This window comes from Schistocerca americana, chromosome X (assembly GCF_021461395.2).
Source record: "Schistocerca americana isolate TAMUIC-IGC-003095 chromosome X, iqSchAmer2.1, whole genome shotgun sequence".
NCBI lineage: Eukaryota > Metazoa > Arthropoda > Insecta > Orthoptera > Acrididae > Schistocerca > Schistocerca americana.
Window position 1 is genome coordinate 280,133,284 of NC_060130.1, and position 23,902 is coordinate 280,157,185.

General features: G+C 43.1%; 1 protein-coding gene and 1 non-coding gene across 2 annotated transcripts in view; one reads left to right on the forward strand and one right to left on the reverse strand.

Annotated features, from left to right (window-relative positions):
* Positions 1–23,902, reverse strand: part of LOC124555963 (homeobox protein B-H1-like) — a 180,843-nt gene that overhangs the window by 21,418 nt on the left and 135,523 nt on the right. The window lies entirely within an intron of this gene.
* On the forward strand, positions 23,556–23,628 carry Trnai-aau. The gene has a single exon. It is a non-coding gene; the product is annotated as a tRNA-Ile (tRNA).

Here is a 23,902-nt window from a genome sequence, read left to right on the forward strand (position 1 = left end):
TTACTACGAACTGTGACCTTTCTGACAGGAAGTCACGAATCCAGTCGCACAACTGAGGCGATATTCCATAGGCACGCAGTTTGGTTAGAAGTCGTTTGTGAGGAACGGTGTCGAAAGCCTTCTGGAAATCTAAAAATATGGAATCAATTTGACATCCCCTATCGATAGCACTCATTACTTCATGAGTATAAGGAGGTAGTTGTGTTTTGCAAGAACGATATTTTCTGAATCCGTGCTGACTACGTGTCAATATATCGTTTTCTTCGAGGTTGAGGGGTCGTTAAACCTTAATGATCCTTCTTAGAGTCTAGCCTCATGGCTGTAGCTATAGCTTTGTGGTAGAGACAGTGTATGGAGAACACAGCCATATAGGTTGTTTAAAAAATGTGTCAGATGCTCTAACAGGAGGTAGTATCAGTCAAAACTAGAAGAAAAGTTCCTATAGTGATACTGTATGTCTGAAAACAAGTGGGTGATGAGCTATGGGTCAATTTGTCCTCTCATTCTGATCTGCCTGTTACCTAAGCGTAGACGCTAGTGGGTGTGGTGCATGTGGTTACCACGCATCTCGACACAGCCTTTTGCCGTTCTTCGCAATTAATCACGCACTCTTTCAAACACGCCTGGTTCTATTCGGTTCAAAATGGTTCAAATGGCTCTGAGCACTATGAGACTTAACATCTGAGGTCATCAGTCCCCCAGAACTTAGAACTACTTAAACCTAACTAACCTAAGGACATCACGCACATCCATGCCCGAGGCAGGATTCCAAGCTGCGACCGTAGCAGTCCCGCGGGTCCGGACTGAGCGCCTAGAACCGCTAGACCACCGCGGCCGGCCCCCGCCGTCGTACGTAAGCTTCCGCAGCCAATGTTAAGGTGATTAAAATTCTTCTGCGTGTTGTACCGCATCATTGCATGAAATATAAAGTACTTTAAAATATATAAATTATAATACCAACGTTTCGGCTGTATTAAAACGGCATTCCTCAGTTCGAGACTGGTTTTACTAGAGGAAAGGTGCCCATATTTACTGAATAATTGATTTTATTATTTACATATTTTCAAGTATTTTATGTTTTATGCAATGACGCGATACAACACAAACAAGAACTCTAATCGCCTTCACAGTCACTGTCTTTCTGCAAGCGTAAAGTTCTGTGGTACCCCTGGTAATTCATCGCGCAGACATCGGTGATTCACATTACCTGTTAGCCTGTTTGGTAAAACGTATGGCCCGCCGAGCCACTCACCTAAAATTTCTGCCCGTACGTTGATACTGAGGCGATTCTGATGCCTGACCTCCATGGCTGCTCGAGGATTTGCATCTGCCGACACGTGCGTGTAGTGGTAATTTACTTTGTCATCTCCTATGAATCCTACATCATCTGTAATTACTATACATTATTCGTAACAAGCAAAACGGTGCACATATCAACAGGTATTGGTTTCTGGAAACACAGTTATATGAACTTTTCTTCTGTTTTTGACCAGTATTACCTCGTATAGCAATATTTGACACAGTTGTTAGACATCGTGAACGGCTCCCAGTACAGTGCCCGGGCTGGGAGCGGAAACTAAACAAGGGTTTCTCCTGAAATGTTCACACAACGACGTGCATCATCAATCTCTCATACGTGCTAATTCAGGGTCTAAAATGGTTACAGTATTATCCGGGAGACGGTGGGATATCCCGATTTTGAGTTCGACTCTTTGTTTTTTCAACTTCATTTCGAGCGGATTTTAGGATACCTGATCGAATAAGATCACTGTCGATTCGTTGGACCCTCCATGTTAAACAACTCCAGTGTTCCGAGTTTAAGAATTACACTGTTAATACTGTGCAAAAGTACTCTCTTAAAGAATCATATATTTGACAAATTAAATCCGTGACGACTTGTATCAACTGTAGGTGTAGCAAATGCTAGCAAGTACATCTCAGAAAAGTACAGTACAATACTATATGTTATAGACGATGTTCCGCATCATGCGTCAGAGCCATGATAAAATAGCGACGCGTTGCTGCATAAATTGAGACGCAGGTAAGGTACACCTGTAGCAAAATGAGCAAGGCAGTTAATATTTTCTCAACAAACAATGTCGTCCTGCAGCCTGCGTAGTCTCGGAGGAGTCTCGCTGTCTCTAGAAGTGGAGGTCGTGGGTACGAAACTGGCCTCGGGCATAGATGAGGATTTTTAATCCACTGTTACTGTGTATTTTGTCTGTGGAATCAGGGTAAATATTAGATTGCAGCTTAATGTGCTGTATATCCTCTAAATATTTCGCGTGCTTACAAAAACTGACTGAAATAAAAAAAAACGGCTAACGACATGACTGTATGGCTAATTTACCGAACGCCATATTTCTTCTGAGAAAGGATTTTCCCTAACAGTAATAGTTATCGGATTTTTAACGTATTTTATGGACTATAAGACGCTACGAACTACAAGACGCATCTTAATTTTAAGCCTCTTTTAAAAATAACGTATCCATCATTTTATTGTTAGATCTCAAAAGTCGGACTAAAAAAAGTCTTAGTTCATAAAACAGAACTGACCTTTAAAAATTCTGAAAATCGTCATCTTCTAGTTTTGGCCATTTTTCGTTCAGTCCTCTATGCACGGTTAATCTACCTCATGTTTTTCAGTTCTTCTTTGTTAGCCTGTTGGTGGTGGGCCGAAACGCCGTTCAGCTGCTCTGTTTCCATTTCTTCATTTATAGCCCGCATTTTTTTTCCCATTACAAAACCAACTACTAAAAAAACTATTGTACTGTTACCGATAACACAAATCACTTTAAATTCAAGTTCATTGATACCGTAGACTGGAATGACGCATCATAGACTAGACAGTTTTCTGGTTTTGCTATGGTGGGGAGGGAGGTAGACAGTGCCGGCAAGGTTGTGACTCCCAGCATCTCATGTTCACCACATCGATGCACTGCTGCTTCCAGTTGAATGCAATGCTGTCAGATAGAGATAGGTATCCCGCGACATTGAATATACGGCCATTTTTAAGACTGGATATTTTTATATTAATTTCGAATATAACACGTACCTGAATTTTTCATATTGATGAAATCTGTTATTACGGCAAAATTGTCGTAATATAAAAGTCAGAAAGACACGATCAAAATATTCTAGGGAATTAGCTTTGGTAGATGATAAGCGTAGGGTGGGGAGGGGGGAATAGATTTCAGGTGAAATAGAAATCCCACATTGGCGTCCTGAGTGAGGTTGGAGTGGAGATGGTCTAGGATCTGTTACGATGTATCTGACTGTGGTGGAGGGTGAAACTCGGTGGCCAGCCTGCTGACCGCGTAGAACTTCCACGGGACCGTCGGGCTTAACGTCCCCATCTGACGGAACAATAGCTACCAATAATGTCATATGTCCTCAATCCTACAGACTCGGTGGAAATATTTAGAACTTAATCTAGGACTATGGTATAAATTCCGGCGATATAGAACTTTACACCACCATCTGACACTCCCTTGTTGGTCAAACACTGACTGTCGAAACTATTAACACCAAAAGGATTCATAACGGCTACTTCTGAGTCAAATGCCATGATGCAAGCGTGCGTTAGCCACCTCTAGATGTGAGACGCGTGTATTTCTCTTACGATGAGTTACTGAAAAAATCAAGGTCAGTCCGAGAAACTAAAATGTAAAGTACTAGCACGTAGAGCAACGTAAGCTACGTAAGCTACACGCTAGTATTTCTTCGAATTCGGCATGATCGATCACCGCAGAGTTTCTCTTGCTGCTTGTAGAGGTCACTATTGAGAAGCAAGTTATTGCAGCCTTTTTCGATTCTGGCATAGACGAGTTCTATGAATACGAAATAGTAGCGGTCCCTGCTCTAGGTTCAGATGCCAGCTTTGTACAGCAGACGTGCTGTGATTACGCGCCGGCCTCCTGGCCGCCAGGGGGCGCTGCGCGATGGACACGCTCTCTGTCTACATCTACATCTACATTTATACTCCGCAAGCCACCCAACGGTGTGTGGCGGAGGGCACTTTACGTGCCACTGTCATTACCTCCCTTTCCTGTTCCAGTCGCGTATGGTTCGAGGGAAGAACGACTGTCTGAAAGCCTCCGTGCGCGCTCGAATCTCTCTAATTTTACATTCGTGATCTCCTCGGGAGGTATAAGTAGGGGGTAGCAATATATTCGATACCTCATCCAGAAACGCACCCTCTCGAAACCTGGCGAGCAAGCTACACCGCGATGCAGAGCGCCTCTCTTGCAGAGTCTGCCACTTGAGTTTATTAAACATCTCCGTAACGCTATCACGGTTACCAAATAACCCTGTGACGAAACGCGCCGCTCTTCTTTGGATCTTCTCTATCTCCTCCGTCAGACCGATCTGGTACGGATCCCACACTGATGAGCAATACTCAAGTATAGGTCGAACGAGTGTTTTGTAAGCCACCTCCTTTGTTGATGGACTACATTTTCTAAGCACTCTCCCAGTGAATCTCAACCTGGTACCCGCCTTACCAACAATTAATTTTATATGATCATTCCACTTCAAATCGTTCCGCACGCATACTCCCATATATTTTACAGAAGTAACTGCTACCAGTGTTTGTTCCGCTATCATATAATCATACAATAAAGGATCCTTCTTTCTATGTATTCGCAATACATTACATTTGTCTATGTTAAGGGTCAGTTGCCACTCCCTGCACCAAGTACCTATCCGCTGCAGATCTTCCTGCATTTCGCTACAATTTTCTAATGCTGCAACTTCTCTGTATACTACAGCATAATCCGCGAAAAGCCGCATGGAACTTCCGACACTATCTACTAGGTCATTTATATATATTGTGAAAAGCAATGGTCCCATAACACTCCCCTGTGGCACGCCAGAGGTTACTTTAACGTCTGTAGACGTCTCTCCATTGATAACAACATGCAGTGTTCTGTTTGCTAAAAACTCTTCAATCCAGCCACACAGCTGGTCTGATATTCCGTAGGCTCTTACTTAGTTTATCAGGTGACAGTGCGGAACTGTATCGAGCGCCTTCCGGAAGTCAAGGAAAATAGCATCTACCTGGGAGCCTGTGTCTAATATTTTCTGGGTCTCATGAACAAAAAAAAGCGAGTTGGGTCTCACACGATCGCTGTTTCCGGAATCCATGTTAATTCCTACAGAGTAGATTCTGGGTTTCCAAAAACGACATGATATGCGAGCAAAAAACATGTTCTAAAATTCTACAACAGATCGACGTCAGAGATATAGGTCTATAGTTTTGCGCATCTGCTCGACGACCCTTCTTGAAGACTGGGACTACCTGTGCTCTTTTCCAATCATTTGGAACCATCCGTTCCTCTAGAGACTTGCGGTACACGGCTGGTAGAAGGGGGGCAAGTTCTTTCGCGTACTCTGTGTAGAATCGAATTGGTATCCCGTCAGGTCCAGTGGACTTTCTCTGTCGCTGAGTATCAAGCAAATAACACTTACTTCGATGTGACAACTGCAAATTCAAGAAACGCACAATGTGCTTTTCGGAAATGCGTGAAGAGACGCCCACAAGCATGATTATGCGTCACTCTCCAATACAAACTGCGGTCCCGGCAGTAGCGGTTTCACCGGCCGAAGTGGCCGCGCGGTTCTGGCGCTGCAATCTGGAACCGCGAGACCCCTACGGTCGCCGGTTCGAATCCTGCCTCGGGCATGGATGTGTGTGATGTCCTTAGGTTAGTTAGGTTTAACTAGTTCTAAGTTCTCGGGGACTAATGACCTCAGCAGTTGAGTCCCATAGTGCTCAGAGCCATTTGAACCATTTTTAGTAGCGGTTTCAAATCGGACACGTGACTGCTATAATCACGTTCCAGTTCAAAATAGCGTACGTTTGGACTAAACAGCATCAAGAGGAAACTGATCACGCAAATCACGGAACAGCACAACGGCTTGTTTGTTAACGCCATTAAATATGGACGAAAGAGCGGTAGGTGGTACCAGAAGGTGACAGGAGATGCTTGAAAAAGTTAAAGTTGAGTAAGACATTTATGCGTAAAATACGGAATCGGGACTGCACAAAGCCGCGCGGGATTAGCGAGCGGTCTAAGGCCCTGCAGTCATGGACTGTGCGGCTGGTCCCGGCGGAGGTTCGAGTCATCCCTCGGGCATGGGTGTGTGTGTTTGTCCTTAGGATAATTTAGGTTAAGTAGTGTGTAAGCTTAGGGACTGATGACCTTAGCAGTTAAGTTCCATAAGATTTCCCACACATTTGAACATTTTGGACTGCACAAAGGAATGGTTTTCGAATATCCCTACGAAGAAGTATCAACGGGCTCTCGATAGGTTTTTCATTCACAACGTACATGTATATGCTATTGGACAAAAATTTCTCTGATACAATGTGGAATATAAAGAGATAGTAAGTCACCGAAATTTTGACTGCCTTATAGAATGAGAGGAGTTTGACCAGCGCTGACTGAAATTTTCTGTGTGTGTCAGACCGGGGCTCAAACCCGGAAGCTTTCACTTTCGCGGGAAAACGCTCTACTGACTGGACTATCCAGGCGTAAAGGAGAAGCGTCCGTGCAGGATGCGCAAACAAAGGTATGAGAAAAAATTTACTTTTGAGTCCTTTATCTACGCGACAGAAGTGTAAGAATAACGGACGGGGAATAATAAAGGAGAAGTAGAGGTTTAAGTCAAGAGCGAGATCTAATGAAGAGTTCACAGAAGTAAAAAAAGTAAGAGCAGAAGTAGTACCACATTCTGTGGAAGGGAATCAGAGTTAGAAAAGTCTGCTTCACACTAGGCTGGTAATTGTGTATCTGTTTCTGTAGAAGGGGAGCAGTTGTCGGCCTTAGGGTTCTGCTGCCGCTTCTACAGCCAAGAGGGTGCAGTCCAGGCGGAACAGTTCCAATAACGATAGATAGATCGCCATCGTCGCCCAGCAAAGCAGGCGCACGGTGCAAAGAAAGTTAATGGCCCAAGACGACTTATTGGCAGCAAAATGGAAAGACTGGCCATCACAAAGGGCCACTTTTCATGGGCAATTTCATTCTTCGCCTAGCACCTTTGTTATCTCCATGGGTTCCACTCCTCTCCACTGTTTGAATCAATAACTGTATTTTAATTAGACAGGTGTTAACTTATAGATTACAAAACAGTGGTTTCACCTTTTAATAAAACTACTATTGATGCTTAGCAAAAGTTGTAATAGAACCATTTCCCAGCACCACATTCATATAACTGAAATTCTACGTGTTAGTGCGCTGTTGAGAATAGTACGCAGGTTCAGGGATAAATCTGGTGCTCTCCTCTTTCAGTTTCTGAGATTATGTCGTTTTAGTCATATTTTGATACTATTCACTCATTTCTTGTGATAATTTTCTCTAGTGTTCAAGCAATTTATTTGGATAGTGTTTTCTTCAGTTGCAACTAATATTATGCGCCAAGTTTCTGATGTGTAAAATCAAAAGTAAAGAACATACCCAAATAATGTACAGTGAAGCGCAAGGAATTACGAGATGGTAAGCGCGGCCATGTGAATAAATGTCTCCTCCATGTTAAAACGGTGCTACGCCTTACAATTTATTCAGAATCTTTGAAAATATAAGGGTTCAATTCTTGAAGAACTATGCTCATGAGAAAGCAATGTTGGAGTTTAACATCAGCTGCCAATAAAGTCGTTACAGATAGGGATGTGGCGTAACAGGACGAGAGTATAGAAGAGAATCGTTCGTGGCCTCGCCGAAGGATCTACCCTGAAATCGCCTCAAGTGATCGAGCGAAGCCACGGTAACCAAAATCAGAATGGCTGGACGCCGACATTCCTTTCCTCATCCTGAATGCCACTGGAGTTTCTTAATCACTGTGGGCTCAAATCTTCCAAAAAATACCTGTGATTAGATAATTTCGTGAAAATGTAGTGACATTTGAAGATTTGTACCAGATAGTAACTCGAGGAATCTCATATAGTGCTTGCCACGAGCTCTCCTTGTGGATAGGGTTATCGGAGCACATCCCCAGGTTGAAGTTTTCACCGTCCATCAGCTCATTCATTTTAGTGGCTTTAATTCATTTGTAGTTTACTGAATGTGCTTAGAAGCACAGTCAGACTTCTAGGTTTCACATATTCAGATGAAGGACAGCATATCACTCGTATGCAAAACGAGTTTAAATTTTCAGTCATATTTCAATAGAGTAGGAAATTTTTTTTCAGAAATTTTCGCATTCTCTTTCTTTATTTTTTCATTTAAGGAAAGTGAATTCTTACATCGAAGAGTTTGTCTGGAGTTCGTTGAATGATCGCCATGCATTATAAGAAAGCTGACAACCAGCGGTACTTTTTCCTTCAGAGATAGACCAGAAAGCGATGCGAGTGCATGATCTCAACGCCCTGCCATTAGTTCAATGTTCTCCAAATTCGTTGTACACTGAAAAGGATCTGCTTATTTGTTTTTGGTTGCTAGCACAGGAGTTCGCGGAAAATCACTTAGAGAACAGCAACTGGAGATAATCCGAGAGAAGGAGCTACTAACTCGATAATTTATCAAAGAGTACAGGGTTGCTTGGGCGGTGAGGATGCTATACTGATTCCGAGACTGACACCAACGGCAGTTTACAGACAACGTATTATTTCTGTGTATTCTTCTCTCTCTAAATTAGTATTTGGCTTGTTTGTTATATTTATGTTAATGTCACTCGTTAAGTTGTACAAAGTGTCACAATTGCGTGGGATGTAGATTTTTGAAGAAACTCACAATGCAAAAGACAGTGTAATCAGCACAACCGCAGCTGCGTCTGTGCATCTTGGAAATTAAAAAAACCGCTCTATATTTTTGAAAATCCTTTTTATTGGACTCACTACGGTTTCATGGCATTACAGCCACATCTTCAGGTGTACATACACCTCAGATAATAAGTTGAGCAACATGGAAATATACAGAAGACCCAACATTCGTCGTCAATTTAGAATGAAAACTAAATTGCCAAGGAGGTGGCATGCCGAGAGTATAAAAGCTGTAACGTAGCGATCGTATCACCTATTAATAGGTAAGACCGAAAGCTTTAACGTGATGGTGTAACTGTCAATGAATTCGAAAGGTAAATAGTGGAAACTAGTCATACGTCCAATGCTGGATTTCCAGTGTAGAAAAACCAGTACCATTATTCAGGAAGTCGATTTCACGAGGCCCAGAGGACACCACCTCTAACTGTCTAGACAGTTTACTTTTCATTCTAAACTGACGACGATTGTTAGTTCTCCCATACAACCCCAGTGATGCTCATCTGATGACCTGAGGTATATGCTCACCTGAAGATGAGGTTACAACGCTACGAAAAAGGCCGTGATCCAACAAAAAGTATTTTCTTACAGCTGAAGTGGATTTTTATTTTCCAAGAAACTGACGATAATTGTACGGCTTAACTTACTGTTGTTTTCTAGACTGCAGTCTAGTAAAGATTACAGAATTTTTTTTTCAAGGAGAAGAGTATTTCGTTTGAAAAGAGTAGTGCTGATGAGACCATGAAGAACGAGGTATTGGTGCTTTGTCCCACAGTAGTTTCCCGACTAAGATAAGCGAATGAAAGTTTTTTGCACTTAACTTTAAACGCCTTGTCTAGGATAGTTGACTCGCAGTTATACAGCTAGGAAAACAAATCTACAGTGTTTTCTTATTTTGTTTCGAGCTAAACGGTTAAATGTGTGACAAGACAAAGAACGTTGCTATTGTACGGCACCAACTATTCTTTCATTCATTTGCTTTGTCACTGAATAGATTAAACATTTTTCCTTGTGCGAAACGGGTTTTAAACGATAGAGAGATCTTTAATTCCGTAACTGTATCTTCACTCCCTCAAGCAGCTACCAATCCAAATTCGTCAAGTCGATGCCGGTTGCATGAATAATTTACTTAGCTGAGGTAGGAATGCTTCAGACGGCAGCTACTGCATTTCAAAAGGTACCAGCTTCTTAACTACCTACTTACAGTGATTTTAGTGAACTCTTATGACAATTTACGGTAAAAAAACTAAAGTAGACACTAAAACAATACAGTAGTACCGTCCAGCGTATTGGTCATGCTGGTCGACTTCTATACTTTTTTTTATTCCCAGTCTTAACTGTTATTGACTGGCGTTGCTGCAGCGGCGCCTCATTCTCTCGGACTTCTGTGTCGGTTTTCGAAACATTAGCCCCTACTTTCACTTCAAACACCGCTTCCAGATAGCTGAGCGAATAGCGTTCCATCCTCCAACAAACGGTAATTCCTTGATTGTGCTTGGGATCGACCCTGCGTCACAAGCGTGGCAGCTACAGACGCTGACTACCGCTTCCGCAGTGCACTCAATGGTAAAAAAATATAATAAACTTTCGTTTCCGAAAGTCAGCTACTAGTTGTTACTTAAAAAAAGCTTCGTAAATAAAAATCCGTTTCGTAATATACGTAAATGGCAGTAGAGTATTTGATATTTTTTTTTTACTTTCCGTTAACAATAATTAATTTAGACCTACTCAAATTACGTTCCCGCTGGTCAAAAAAATTCGTTACTTAAATGTTTGTTTATTTTTTTAAGATATGAAAAGTACAGAAACGCCGTTCACCAATTCCTCTCACAGTAAGCCTTTAGCACGAATCGGTTTATTCTACCCTGTATAGATGCCTGCTATGCCGTGTGGAATAATCCCGAAATTCAGACGTTTCCTCGATACGTTGGCGCGTTACATTCGGTAGCGCGGCGGCGCGGCGACCGCAGCAGGATGTGAGGAGGTGAGACAAGCTGCCCGCCATTGCTTCAGACCGCAGCGCAGGCAATTACGTGGCTTCTTCGCGCGCATGCGCACTCACCGCGCACTGCAGGCGCTTCCCTCCCCGACAAAGTGCTAGAGTTTCCATTGTTACCTTCAGTTCTAGTTCGCTGACGAGCAGTTTATCGCGTTCGCCGTCACAATATATCTGTTCTGACTAACTCATACACGTTACTTCAGTTTCAGTTGATCGGGAAGATGAATGACAGGTGGTTTAGTTAAGAAGACGGATTTCTCTAAATCGCGGACGATCACCGCGGCATGACTGGGAACTGTTTCTCCCAGGAGTGTACATATCAACGTGTTGGTAGCAAAAAACGTTGATTTTAGGTCGTTATTTGAAATCAAACACCCAGATATGTGTGATATGCCTGATGTCTCACGTATCGTTCGTACTGCCACGACGCTATTCGCAACACGCTTTCGAATGTGCTTGTTCTACACGCCTCTGCCACGATGGACAGAAGTATGCCTCATAACGTATTCACTTTTAATAAAGAGGGCATTTCAATGTTGTATTTATTAATAATACGAGACAGTACAAAAAAGAAGAAAGATGCGTAATGGTCGCAGGTGGCTGAAAGCATACCGTATTGTGGAAGACATGGCTGAGAAAACGTGTTGCCCAAATATAATAAGCAAGACGACGTTGCTTTCCGGATATTAACAAGATATCATCGGCGATTTTGACATTCTGGAGACTATGATACAGCCATTTTCATCCAGCAGTGTTATAAGTTTCCGGAAGGTAGTTCCAATGAACCAGAGACGTACTGCTCCTCGTTTTCTTTTGGCAGAAGCAGATTAATTGTAGAATCTCAATATGTAATTCACATTTCAAAGCAAATGCTTTGTGCTTGCAATGGAGGCCATGTAAATACACTTCTGTCACTTATTCTTGAATATCGCTCTGATGTGTAGCATACTCGCCATGTCAGATCGAAGGCAAAGATCAAATTCAGAAGCGTTCTGTATTAGAAACTTTCATTCAGTGCCAGAGTGTTACTGGGATCTTATATTTCTGACAAAGTCGACAACCATTTTCGAAGAGCTATTCGACAAATTTAATGGAACACTATCCGAGACAGAGAGTAAGGAAAATTCTTCTCCTTGAATCGTACATCCCGTGGCCATAAGAAAAAGACAAGAGCTTACGGAGTGAGCAGATCACTTCTCTCGAACTCAGTTTGAGAGTGAAATAGGAAAGGGAGGGAGAAATGCCGGTGCAAAGTACCCTCTACTGTGTGGCATACAGATACAGCGGAACGCAAAAAAATTACGTTGACATATTCGTAAATCTACATAAGTTGCTAAACGGGTTCGATCTAGGTTTGGGAAACCGTATCCATCACGAAATGTACACTGCTGGCCACCGTAAATGCAACACCCTGAAGGAAGCATCCGAATCAAGTGAAATTTACACCATGGGTTTGCAGCGATGAGATATGCAACTGATTAGAATTTCAGCGCAGACGCACATCACGCGCGCCTGTGGCGCCACCTCATAGCGCCATTTAAGGCTTGGCGATTTCGACGAGTGCACGTTCGGCACGTGTGTTTACCTTGTGGTTGTTTCACAAGACGATCAGTTATGCCTCGTAGACAACAGCGAACATCGTTTGATCAAGTATCCGAGTTCGACAGAGGAAGGATAGTGGCTTACCGAGATTGTGGATTATCATACAGAGAAATCGCTAGTCGTGTTGGACGAAACCAAACAACTGTAATGCGGATATGCGACCGTTGGATGCAGGAGGGTACGACGGACCGACGTGGTCGATCGCATTCACCTCGGTGCACCACTGCACGTGCTGATAGGCAAATTGTGCGCATGGCAGTGACGGATCGCTCAGTGACATCCCGAACCATAGCACAGCACATTGCGTCTGTAACGCATCATCCAGTGTCTGCGCGTACCATTCGACGCCGTTTACAGCAGAGTGGTCTGTCCGGAAGACGTCCATTGCTTCGTCTACCATTGACGCAGAACCACAGACGTCTCCGCCGCCAATGGTGTGATGACAGACGGATGTGGACGGCAGAATGGAATGACGTTGTCATTACTGACGAGGCGCGCTTCTGTCTGCAGCACCACGATGGTCGGATTCGAGTGTGGAGACACCGTGGAAAGAGGATGCTGGACAGCTGCATTATGCACAGCCACACTGGTCTTGCACCGGGTATTATGGTATGGGGCGGTATTGGATATTACTCTCGCACGCCTCTAGTACGCATTGCCGGTACTTTAAATAGCCGGCGCTATATATCCGAGGTGCTGGAGCCAGTTGTCCTTCCTTACCTTCAGGGCTCGGCCACAGCCATATTTCAACAGGATAATGCGCGACCACACGTGGCACGCATTGTCCAAAGGTTCTTCGTCACTAACCAGATTGAAGTGCTTCCCTGGCCGGCTCGTTCTCCGGATCTTTCGCCGATAGAAAACATGTGGTCCATGTTTGCTCAACGAGTGACCCAGATTACATCCCCAGCTGCCACACCAGATGATCTTTGGCAACGTGTGGAAGCTGCTTGGCCTGCTGTACCCCAGGAACACATCCAACGTCTCTTTGACTCAATGCCGAGACGTGTGGCAGCGGTGATCTCCAACAATGGCGGCTACTCTGGCTACTGATTCTGGCAGGAACCACATGTCACAGACGTCTGTAAACGTAATCATTTGATACTTGGTCAACACGTTATCTACAAAATAAATTTTGTTGTGCTACCTCATGTCTTTCTTGGTGTTGCATTTACGGTGGCCAGCAGTGTATATGGAAGATCACGTTCATGCTACTCGTATACACAGTGTTGGCGTGTATATTCTTCAGTGTGAGTTGACAACTTCATCAATTTATTGTCGTAAGTTAATGTAAAAATAAAAGTTACGATAAAAAAGTTTCCGTTGAATGGCCGTACAGTCCAGAATAGGTATGCCGTCAGACAACATCTCTGTGAACATTGAGGCAATCATCCGACCGACGTACCAGGTTGAAGATACCCGTTAGGTAAAACACAGTCCTGCTGCGTGAAGAAGATCGTAGCTGCCTGCTGTACACCCTCGTCCGACAGGAATCTTCGACCATTGAAAGTTTTTTTGATGATAATCGAGATCAGGATTACGGGACGTGTGTTGATCGTCTCCCAATTGAGTTGGCGTAACTTTTGGGTTAGGACATTTCCTATATGGGGACGTCCGTTAACACGAAGCAGCAACATGCCCTGTCACAGTTATCACGGACGTTTTGCGTTAATTGGAGATACACATTCTTCATTCTCTGATGCGTGTGTACCTGTGTTTGTCCTTCGGCAGCTAAGAAAAGAATAACAGCACGTTGGTCATGTTTGAGTGGAAAATTGTTGGAAATTTGTGGTAAGTTCCTGGGGAACCAAACTGCTGAGGCCATCGGTGCCTAGGCTTAGACACTACTGAATCTAACTTAAACTGACTTACACTAAGGGCAACACACACACCCATGCCCGAGGGAGGACTCGAACCTCCGACGGGGGGAGCCGCGCGAACCGTGGCAAGGCCCCCAAGACCGCGCGGCTATCCTGCGCGGCATGTTCGAATGGAAATAATGTTGATAATAACGCCGTCGTGGTACACGTGTCCACATTTACCGTACGCAAGTCGAAAAGACATGACTGTCACACTAATCCGTTACTGACATGTCGGTGCTTATATACACCCATCGGAGTCGAGCTACGATGCATATACGCTGCACCAAACCTTCAAACGGAAACTTTTTGATCGCCCCTTATATTACGTGAAGGATTAACGGAGAAAACTTACCCAAATGTGTTACTGAACAGCCTCTACAAATTATAAATGAGCCACGTGTCACTTTTAACAAATTACTTCCCGTTTAGTGAGCTATCGACCTCGAGGGGGTACATCTTGCAAACATAATCAACATAGATATTAGATTTTGGTATTCGTTTGGGAGAAGAAAAGTGCTTCACAGTTTTGGTGAAATGCGCGTGTCAAAGAGATGGAACACTTTTTTTGTTTCAATAGTATCGTTTACGAAATATTGTATTTTACATTGGGATCACGTAACACTCGATGATGGAGCTGCAGAGCATATAATCAGATGAGCCTCTCAAGAGACAGCTCGCAGTTCCGTGGTGAGCTGATGGCGTCCCACTGCAGAAGAAAGTGCGTCCTTTGTCGTGGAACATTTGTGTGTACGTGCCGGCACGGCCAGCAAAAACTTCACGCCCAGCTCTTGTTTCGACTCGCAGGTAATTCATGCAGTCGCAATAAAACCACTGTCTTGATCGCAAATCTTACCTATGACATCCTGTTTACAAGCGAATTACTGCTGTAAAACATTACAAGTTGTTGCAGAAAGTAGTTCCGTTCTGCCTCATCTATGATTGCTGGAAACCGCAAGGCGAAATTCCGAACGTTCAACTGCGCTGTAGACACATGCACCATGAAATGAGAAAAAGAGAAGTTAGAGTTTAACGTCTCGTCGACACAGAGAACGTTAGAGACTGAGCATTGCATCAGTTGAATATGGGCGGGGGAAGAATATCGGCTTTCTCCTGCAGTGATTTAGGAGAAACGACGAAAAATGTCACCTGACGCGACAGTAACTCCGCTCCTAGACTTAAAACTCCATTGTTTGGCCCCGAAACGAAAATCTTAATGATTCCATTCGGCATACTAGGACACAGCGAAAATTTCATTACCTAGCAATGAGGAACTAATTCATGAATAAAATTGCACTTATTTCGGACGTAATGCCGTTTTAAGCCGATGTACTTTGTCCAACTTCTATCCTGTGAGACGATTCATTCCCAAAAAGTTTGATTCTAGAAGGTGTGCAATATATCCGCGTTCCATTGCCATACCCACTTCGTTAGAATGAATACATATCCAAGACACAGATCTGTTCAGCTGTGCAAACAGGCAATACAGCGTGCGAAATTGTCGGATGCTCTAGCTGGTTAAGACGACTTGCATAGTATTTTCCAGTTATTCGTTTACTCGTTACAAGATAATTAACAAAGAGGATCCTTTTTGCATTCCAGTAAACACTTGAGATAATCTTCCCAGTAGAAAAAGTCCAGTTTGCTGTCTTCTATTTTTTTCCGATTGCTGTTTCAAAATGGTTCAAATGGCTCTGAGCACTATGGGACTTAACATCTGTGGTCATCAGTCCCCTAGAACTTAGAACTACTTAAACCTAACTAATCTAAGGACATCACACACATCCATGCCCGAGGCAGGATTCGAACCTGCGACCGTAGCAGTCGCGCGGTTCCGGACTGAGCGCCTTAACCGAGAGACCACCGCGGCCGGCTTGCTGTTTCAGTTCCGGAGTGAAAAGATGAACATTCGTCCCATCTACAGTAGCAAACTGATCCGCAGAATTCGCCTGATTCTCTCCGAAGCCATCCAGAAATTGCCGAGAAGTTAGTTCCGCCTTTGCCTTTGGTCAGAATTTAACTTATTCGACACCAACAATGCTTTTCTCATGTACAATCATTTGATCAAAAATATCCGGACGGCTATTAGTGGATTTCAATGTGGAGTATTTCCACACTTCGTCTCTATGACAGCTTGATCTTTGTTGGGTTCACTTTCAGTGAGGTGTTTGAGTGTCCGTGGAGGAACGGCAGTCCGTTCTTCCTCGATAGCCGAGACGAGAGAGTGTAGTGATGTCGCACACTGAGGTCTGGACCCAAGTAGATATTCTAACTCACGTCAAAGGTCTTCCACTGGATTCAGGTCGGGACTCGCAGGCCAGTCCATTTGAGGAATGTTTTCGTCCACAAACTGTTGCCGGGCAGATGCTGCTTTATGAAATGGTACATTGTGACGCTTCCGCTAACAACCATCGTCTCCGAACTGTACCTCAACCGTATTCAGTGCACAATGATGTAAAATGATTTCAAATTCTCCCGCATCCAGCTTTCCTTAAGCACAATAATTGGCACAGCACCCTAACCATAAAAAACACCCCCATACCGTAACACTACTGCCTCGGTGCCTCACTGTTGGCATTACACATGATGAGAGGTAACGTTCCCTAGGCATTCGCCAGACCCGAAACCTTCCATCGGTTTGCCACAGGGCATAGCGTGATTCATCACACAAAATCACTCATTTTCAGTCATCCACTTCGAATACGTCGGTCTTTACATCACCTCAAGTGTCGCTTAGCACTGACTGCACAAATGTTTGGTTTGTAAGTAGCTCTTCGACCAATATACCCCAATCTTTCTCATTTCCTATGTGTTGGATCAGGCATAGATGGGAGCCGAGGAATAAGTGGGTGCTTAGACAGGAAGCAAAAATAATTATAAGTCCACGCAATCTGATTGACACTGCCGTTTATTTTAATGCAGCAACTCCAACTCTATTCCAGAAATTTGTCAGTCTGAACCAACTCCAACTCTATTCCAGAAATTTGTCAGTCTGAACCTAGTCGTAATAAACGATCACAGTACAGAGAAACTAGGACTGTTGAGATTTTTTTAATATATCGGGAATCCGATATATCGATATTTAAAAAAGTGTCATTCAGGCCGTCGACGTATTGAAAAATGTATCGTTATGTCGATATTGTGACGAAAAGTATATCGACATTTCGGCATATTAAAACATCAGCAGTACATTGTAAATATGCTGCCGGTTTTAGAACTGTATATTTAAGTATTGATTTGTTGTTAGATATTCTGTACATTAACAAGCTACCAGCCTGCTTATCCCCTTTCGCAGAATAACTGAATGGAAAACGATGCACGTAACTGCATGTAAGTTGCACAATAAAACACGTCGGATGGGTCAGTCGTTCGGTTTCATCACATATCGGATTAATCCGGAATACTTCATGTCGACTTCCCCGTTTTTTTTTCATCCCTGCAAACGCCAGGACATAGCAGTGCAGTGTCAAAATTGCGTGTGAAGTTAAACGTTGCGGTTTCTGCTGTTAGCACGGAGCGCCGATTACAGCAGCATTTCCCTTCACACGTCTCCGTCCACTGCAAGGACCACTCTTGCCATTTAGATTTCTCTTCATCATTTTCAGCAACTGTTTTTGAAGAATGCCGCTGTAAAGAAAGAGGACACTAGTGGCATTAAAATTTGGTTTTTAACGCAATTACTGTGCTATTCCTTCACATCGGCAATCTTACTATTCCATTCACACCACCATCTACCAGTGCAATCGAAACTCTTTGTGCCACCTGTACTTGCTTCACACAGTCAAAGAAAAAGACTGTACGCGATGAAAGCTCAAAAAAGTAGTAATACACGTTCACACGGTGAAAGTAAAATCATGTTCTACTTCAATTTCGAATATTTACTGAAAATTGCGAAAAAAATATAATATAAAATAAAAATAACGGTATTCGATATTGCCATTTCGATATCAATATTTCTTGAAAAGAGATATCGATGCTATTATCGATCCTTGTAAGAAGAGACGTATCGATAAATCGATATTTTATCAGCTGCCCTAAGAGAAACAACGAATAAGGCCGCTAATGCACTCTACGAACTCCGCAATGAAATTGGATGACATCCGTGCTCCGCGTTCCATGAAGCCGTCTCGGTGGTAGTGCTGTTCCCTGGTATAGCAAGAGGTGTGACTTTAAGCCTGCCGCGGATTGGTGAGGCCGTCGCATGGTTTACTGCCAACCTTGGGATGCGTTCTGCTTGGTGCGGTATCGATAATGTACGATACCACACTGCGCACAGTCACTGTGGTCACTGTTAGCACTTTGGAATTACCGAGTGATCCCTTCCGTTGATTTCATGAGAAGTTTCACAATCTCCCTCCGCAGTACCTGATGGACACTGGTCATGGCTTGGTGGTGGTTATTTCTTCATGTTTCCACCTCACGATCACGCCATCGACAGTCGACTTTGGCAGCTTTAGACGAAAGAAATGTCCTTGATGGTTCTGACCTACCCATCGCGCTTTTACTGCTTCTCTACTAACAACACAGCACTCTCGCCCTCCTTTATTACTTCTGGCGGTTCCGCCTCTCGTAGCATTTTGTGGTCGATTCCGCATTACATGAGGTGTTCACATACTTCTTCTGGCAAGCCTGTAGTGTCACGTATTTACCACACCTCTCATTTCTGCTTGTCCAACACTATATTTTGCACTTTCCCTGTATTTACAGCTGTCTTCATAGTTTCAGTACCTTTTTAATGGCGGGGAGTTTCAAAAGAATTGCAACCATAAACAAATGAAGACATCTACTACTGTTGGATTACACTACAGGCGACAAGTCGCTGGAAATAGTAACTACCGTAAAACACCTAGGGGTAATCATCCGGTGCGACCTGAAGTGGAATTCCCAGATAAAATAAGTAGTAGGAGAATCACATGCCAGGCTGAAAAGGACTGGAAGGCCCTTAAGGAAGTGTAGTTCATCCAAGAGAGAAGTGGCTTACGAAACACTCGTTCGACGGATTTCTGACAAGGGAAAACCCCCCCTCGCACCCTCTTCACCTGTAAAACGTCGTACTGCAATACTGAGTGAATCTGCAGTGTTCAGAGTGACCAGTACGACTTCGACGTCATAATGTGTCATTACTGGCAATTACACTGTACAGAAAATTGCTGTCTACACTTTCCCGAGAGGAGTGACAAGTCCGTTGGCACCTATTCCAATAGTGAATTAAAGTTTTAGAACTTAAGCAAGTTTAGACTGAAATATTGGTGTCTTATCCTGGGGAGTTATAGGCAAAAAAGTAAAAGAATAGTTAAGCGCTGGAGTTTCAGTTTTGTAGATAGATGGCGCACACGATGCTGTCATCACGGATGCCCGAACCCATGACAACTGAAGACAACGTTTCCGGACTACGTCAGAGAATGCTTCGAATACTTCACAAACCCTAATTCTTGGATACTGCTAGTATATCTGAAACACTTATCAGGTAGGATTAGCAAAGGAGATATTGAAGATATAAGGAAGAGCTGCACATTTCGTCACAGGTTTGTTTAATAAGAGTGAAAACATCAGGGAGTTGCTCATCCAACTAAAATAGTAGATGGTAGAAGAGAGGCGTTGTGAAATCTGGAGAGGTTCACAGTCAAAATTCCTTGACCGTACGTTTAACTAAGAGTCAAGCAAAAATTGCTTCCTTCCAAACACAATTCGCAAAATGTCTATGCCGCCAAAATAAGGGAAATTAGACTTCAAATGGAGGTTCTCCAATAGCCGTTCTTCCCCCGAGCCAACCGTAAATGGTGTCAAGCGTGAATGAAACATGGAAGAGAAATGATGTTGGTATACGACATACGCATACACACGTAAGACTGCTAAATTAGTAAGAATTTAGATGTGCAATAAGAATGGAAGGAGGAAAGATGTATAGTTCTGTAACTCTATATCCTTTGCATGAAGTTAAGTGCTGACTTTTTTGGAGACCAATTAACTCTTCTATAAGAATAGACACGAATTCCGCTTCCATCGATCATGAGGAACCCTAAGAGGACGTATAATACGGATAAATAGGTGCAAAATGATACAGACATGATGTAATGCGCAGAAAGGTAAGAAAGATTACGACATTGCTTGATTATATGATCGCTGTAAAATCACTGGCGTCATTCCAAACCCGCAAATGTCTAAGGCAATCAATCGGGAGTAATTCAAGGTGGAACGACCACAGAAATCTAGATGTTCCGAAGGCAAATGCCAAGCTGCGGTTCATCGGAACCAAACTAATTACGTGTAACGTGTCACCAAGGGAGATTGCTTACGAGATTCTCTGTTGTCCCACTCTTAAATAATGGTCGACACGTTAGGTCTCTCTCAACGTTGGATTTATATTTAGAGGAAATTTAAACAAGATCTGTGAAATTCGTCACGACTTTATGCAGAATTCCCGATGGACATCCAATGATAGACGCTACAGCAATGACTTCGTGCTCTATTTATAAGCTTGCGCTTAAAACACCGCGAGCCGATGTTCTAAGGGAGTCACGAAAATTATTATTATTCCTTCTCACATACACCTCTATTGATAATGATGACATCAAAATTAAATACATTCCGGTTAAATCGCAGGTGTACTGACAGTTTTTCTTAAACGCAATGTCTGCCGATGGAATAAGAAGGGAATAAAATTATACTAGTACACTCTAATCCTCTTGCATCACATAGAAAGATATCATGTGATAATAAGATTTTGGCTACACAAATTATATGACTGTCATCGTGGAGTGAACATCTGATACCAAGGACGCATACACGTAACAAACGTATGGCGACCGATCGTATGGTAAGCGTGTTGAGATCATCTATTTGAGAACGACACGTGCGGGTAGCAGCGGGTAACAGCTTCCGTTGAAGCAGCTGCAGACGTTTCTGTGATCAAGGGGGCGCCAATTGTTACAGTAAGGACTGAAGCTGCAAGCACTAAGTTGCTCCACCTCTGAGTGGCGAGCGTTAATAATAATTTTACGTTTGGAATAACATTAAATTTGAAGCGGCGAGTGTCCTTAGCACTCGGCGACCGACCACAATAAACAGCGTTCGGATTAGCACCCATTTCACGCACCCCTGACTACCCCGCTATAAAATGTAAATCCCCCAATAATTATTCACAACACAGACGTCATTTACAAAGCTACCACTCCAAATAATATATCACCAGCGCGGTCATAGAAGTGCGAGCCGAGCAATATTTTATTACGACGACTGACAAATTGCGGCAAAGCGTTTTTTGTCTGTGTAAGTACTGAGTCGAGGTTCCGTTCCGTGATGAAGCTGTTTTTAATGTCGCGATCACTCACAGGCGAGCGAACTGCAATAGGCGCTCGAGGGAAGGGTTGGCCGCAAAGCCGCCGGCTATTGCCGACTCTCACACCACGCCGTTACCTGCGACCAACAGAGCTGGCTCCTTCTCTACTTTGAAGTCGGTATGAACGTAGGTATAATACAGATCGTGCCAGAAAACGCTTGGCGTGTACAGCACTTAATCGTACGAGCAATGAAGCTGAAGGGAGTTTAGCTTTGCAGAAATGAAATCGTTAGTGATTAAGATCCCGCCAGCGTCGAAAACATCAATCCCTCTGTTACAAGGAAATCATTCCTTAATCATCCGAGATGAGACGTGATTCTACTTATCTTCTCGTTTTCTGTGTAGTTTCACTTTCATGGCGAAGTTACAAAGCAGCGGCTGCGTAAAAACGGAAGAAGGTACGGTCTAACGTTTCGCCGACATTACATTTATGAAAGATATCAATCACTTACGACTGCACGGATAAGGGTGCAGAGGAATAAGAATCATGGACTGTGTAATGGTACTTGAATTACGTAACCATTACGGCACCTCAACTCAACCTCTCGATACCAGCAATATTCTACTGTTTTTCTGTTAACTACTTAACATATTTCTGAGACAACATTCAGATTTGATTTCATTTTTGATACATCGATATGTTTATATTGCAATGATATTATTCTTGTGTGTATTCTTTCTTTTGTCACTATGACCTTTGACGTACTTGTATCTCTGATTTTTGGGCGCGTAAGCGGTTATTAGTTAGTTTTTAGAGAGTCGGACCTTGAGAAAGTCAAGTATTGGACGTTATGTTGGAAAGACGCATATTGTAGCCAGTTTATAAAATGTGAACTTTAACAGTGAGGGCGATGTTTTCAAGTATGTTTTGTATTGTGAAGTGATGTTTTGTGTGTTACGTGATATTGCAGCAAAAGTAATAAAAAAGAAGTAACTTAAATTCATAGTGCTGATTACTTTTTTACATCACCATTGTCCTGCAAAAGGGTAATCTTCAAGAATGGTTTGTGAAATACATCTATAAAACTTTTGAATATCGCAGAATAAAAACCTAGGCCTCTTTGCATCCGAGCTTGGAATCATCACCACCTAGATTTTCGACGATTGAGCAATGATAATTTACAACGAGACCAGCGTGGGAAATACGAAAATATGAGTGCCTAGTTTATTTATTATTACATGAAATGACTTTATTAACTGTGCTCTAATGACACCTGCCACATAATAACTTTGTTGTTGCCCGAAAATGCAATATTTAGCAGCGTGAGCAACACCACAATCATTATTAAATTTTGATCTTTGTTGTGGTAGGGTTGTTAGAAGTGACAGAAAGAAAAATATCGTCATTCATTTCTGAGGTTTGAAAAAACGTACCCTAAAAGAGTTGAAATGTTCCTCGCGAATTTGCGAATTTTATCACGATTTTCAGCGTTCACGCCTGATGTGTGTTTGTTAATCATGCATGTGGCACCTGATTTCTGTAAGTGAATGCTCTTCCTCACCACACAGAGTCATCTCACTCTAAAGAATTAATACCGTAAACGAAAATCGGTCCGTGGATGATGTTCTCGTCTTTAACTACTTCTGTCTTATGTTTTTCTCCTAAAGAGGGATCAGTCGAAAACTGAGCTACATGGAAGGGGGAAACACCTAAAAAGCACATTTTGGGGGACTGTTGTCTGAGATCTAGTTTGGTTACTCTAGTTTGAGCAAGATGGCTCAGTGGTGCAGACACTAATTTTGCATTCGAAATGAGCAGGATCCAACTCTCCGCCTGGCATCTGACGTAGTGTTTCCGTGGCTTTCCTAGGTTTCTTGTAGTTCTGAAACGATATAAACGCGTGGTGTCTGTTATTTGGGACACGTACGACCTCCTGTGGGAATCTCAGAGAGCGAACATGGAGGAAGTTGACAGGGACTGCGGATAGCTGTCGCTCGATGGGAATGTGGATCGGCCATGAAGCATGCCGATTTACACCGGACAGTTACGCTAATACTATGTCCCGGATGGCGCAGTGGTTAACGCACCTGCCTAATAAGCAGAAGATCACGGGTTCGAATCCCGCTCCGGTACGCATTTTCATTTGTCACCGCTGATTCCTCGTAATGTCTCGATGTAGCTAACAGCAGTGATTCCCTCCCTTTCCTTTCCTTCCTTCCCCTCTCCACATTCATTTTACATATAAAGTTCTGAAATGGTTTCTTTGAATACAATTTTGTAGATTGCCTTCCCTTTCGGTACCTAATCCGAAATAGTACTCCGTCTCTAACGAGCTCGACATCGATGGGAAGGTAATCCTCAAACAGCCTTCTTTTCGGAGTGTTTTCTACTCAGCTCCGCCTCATCT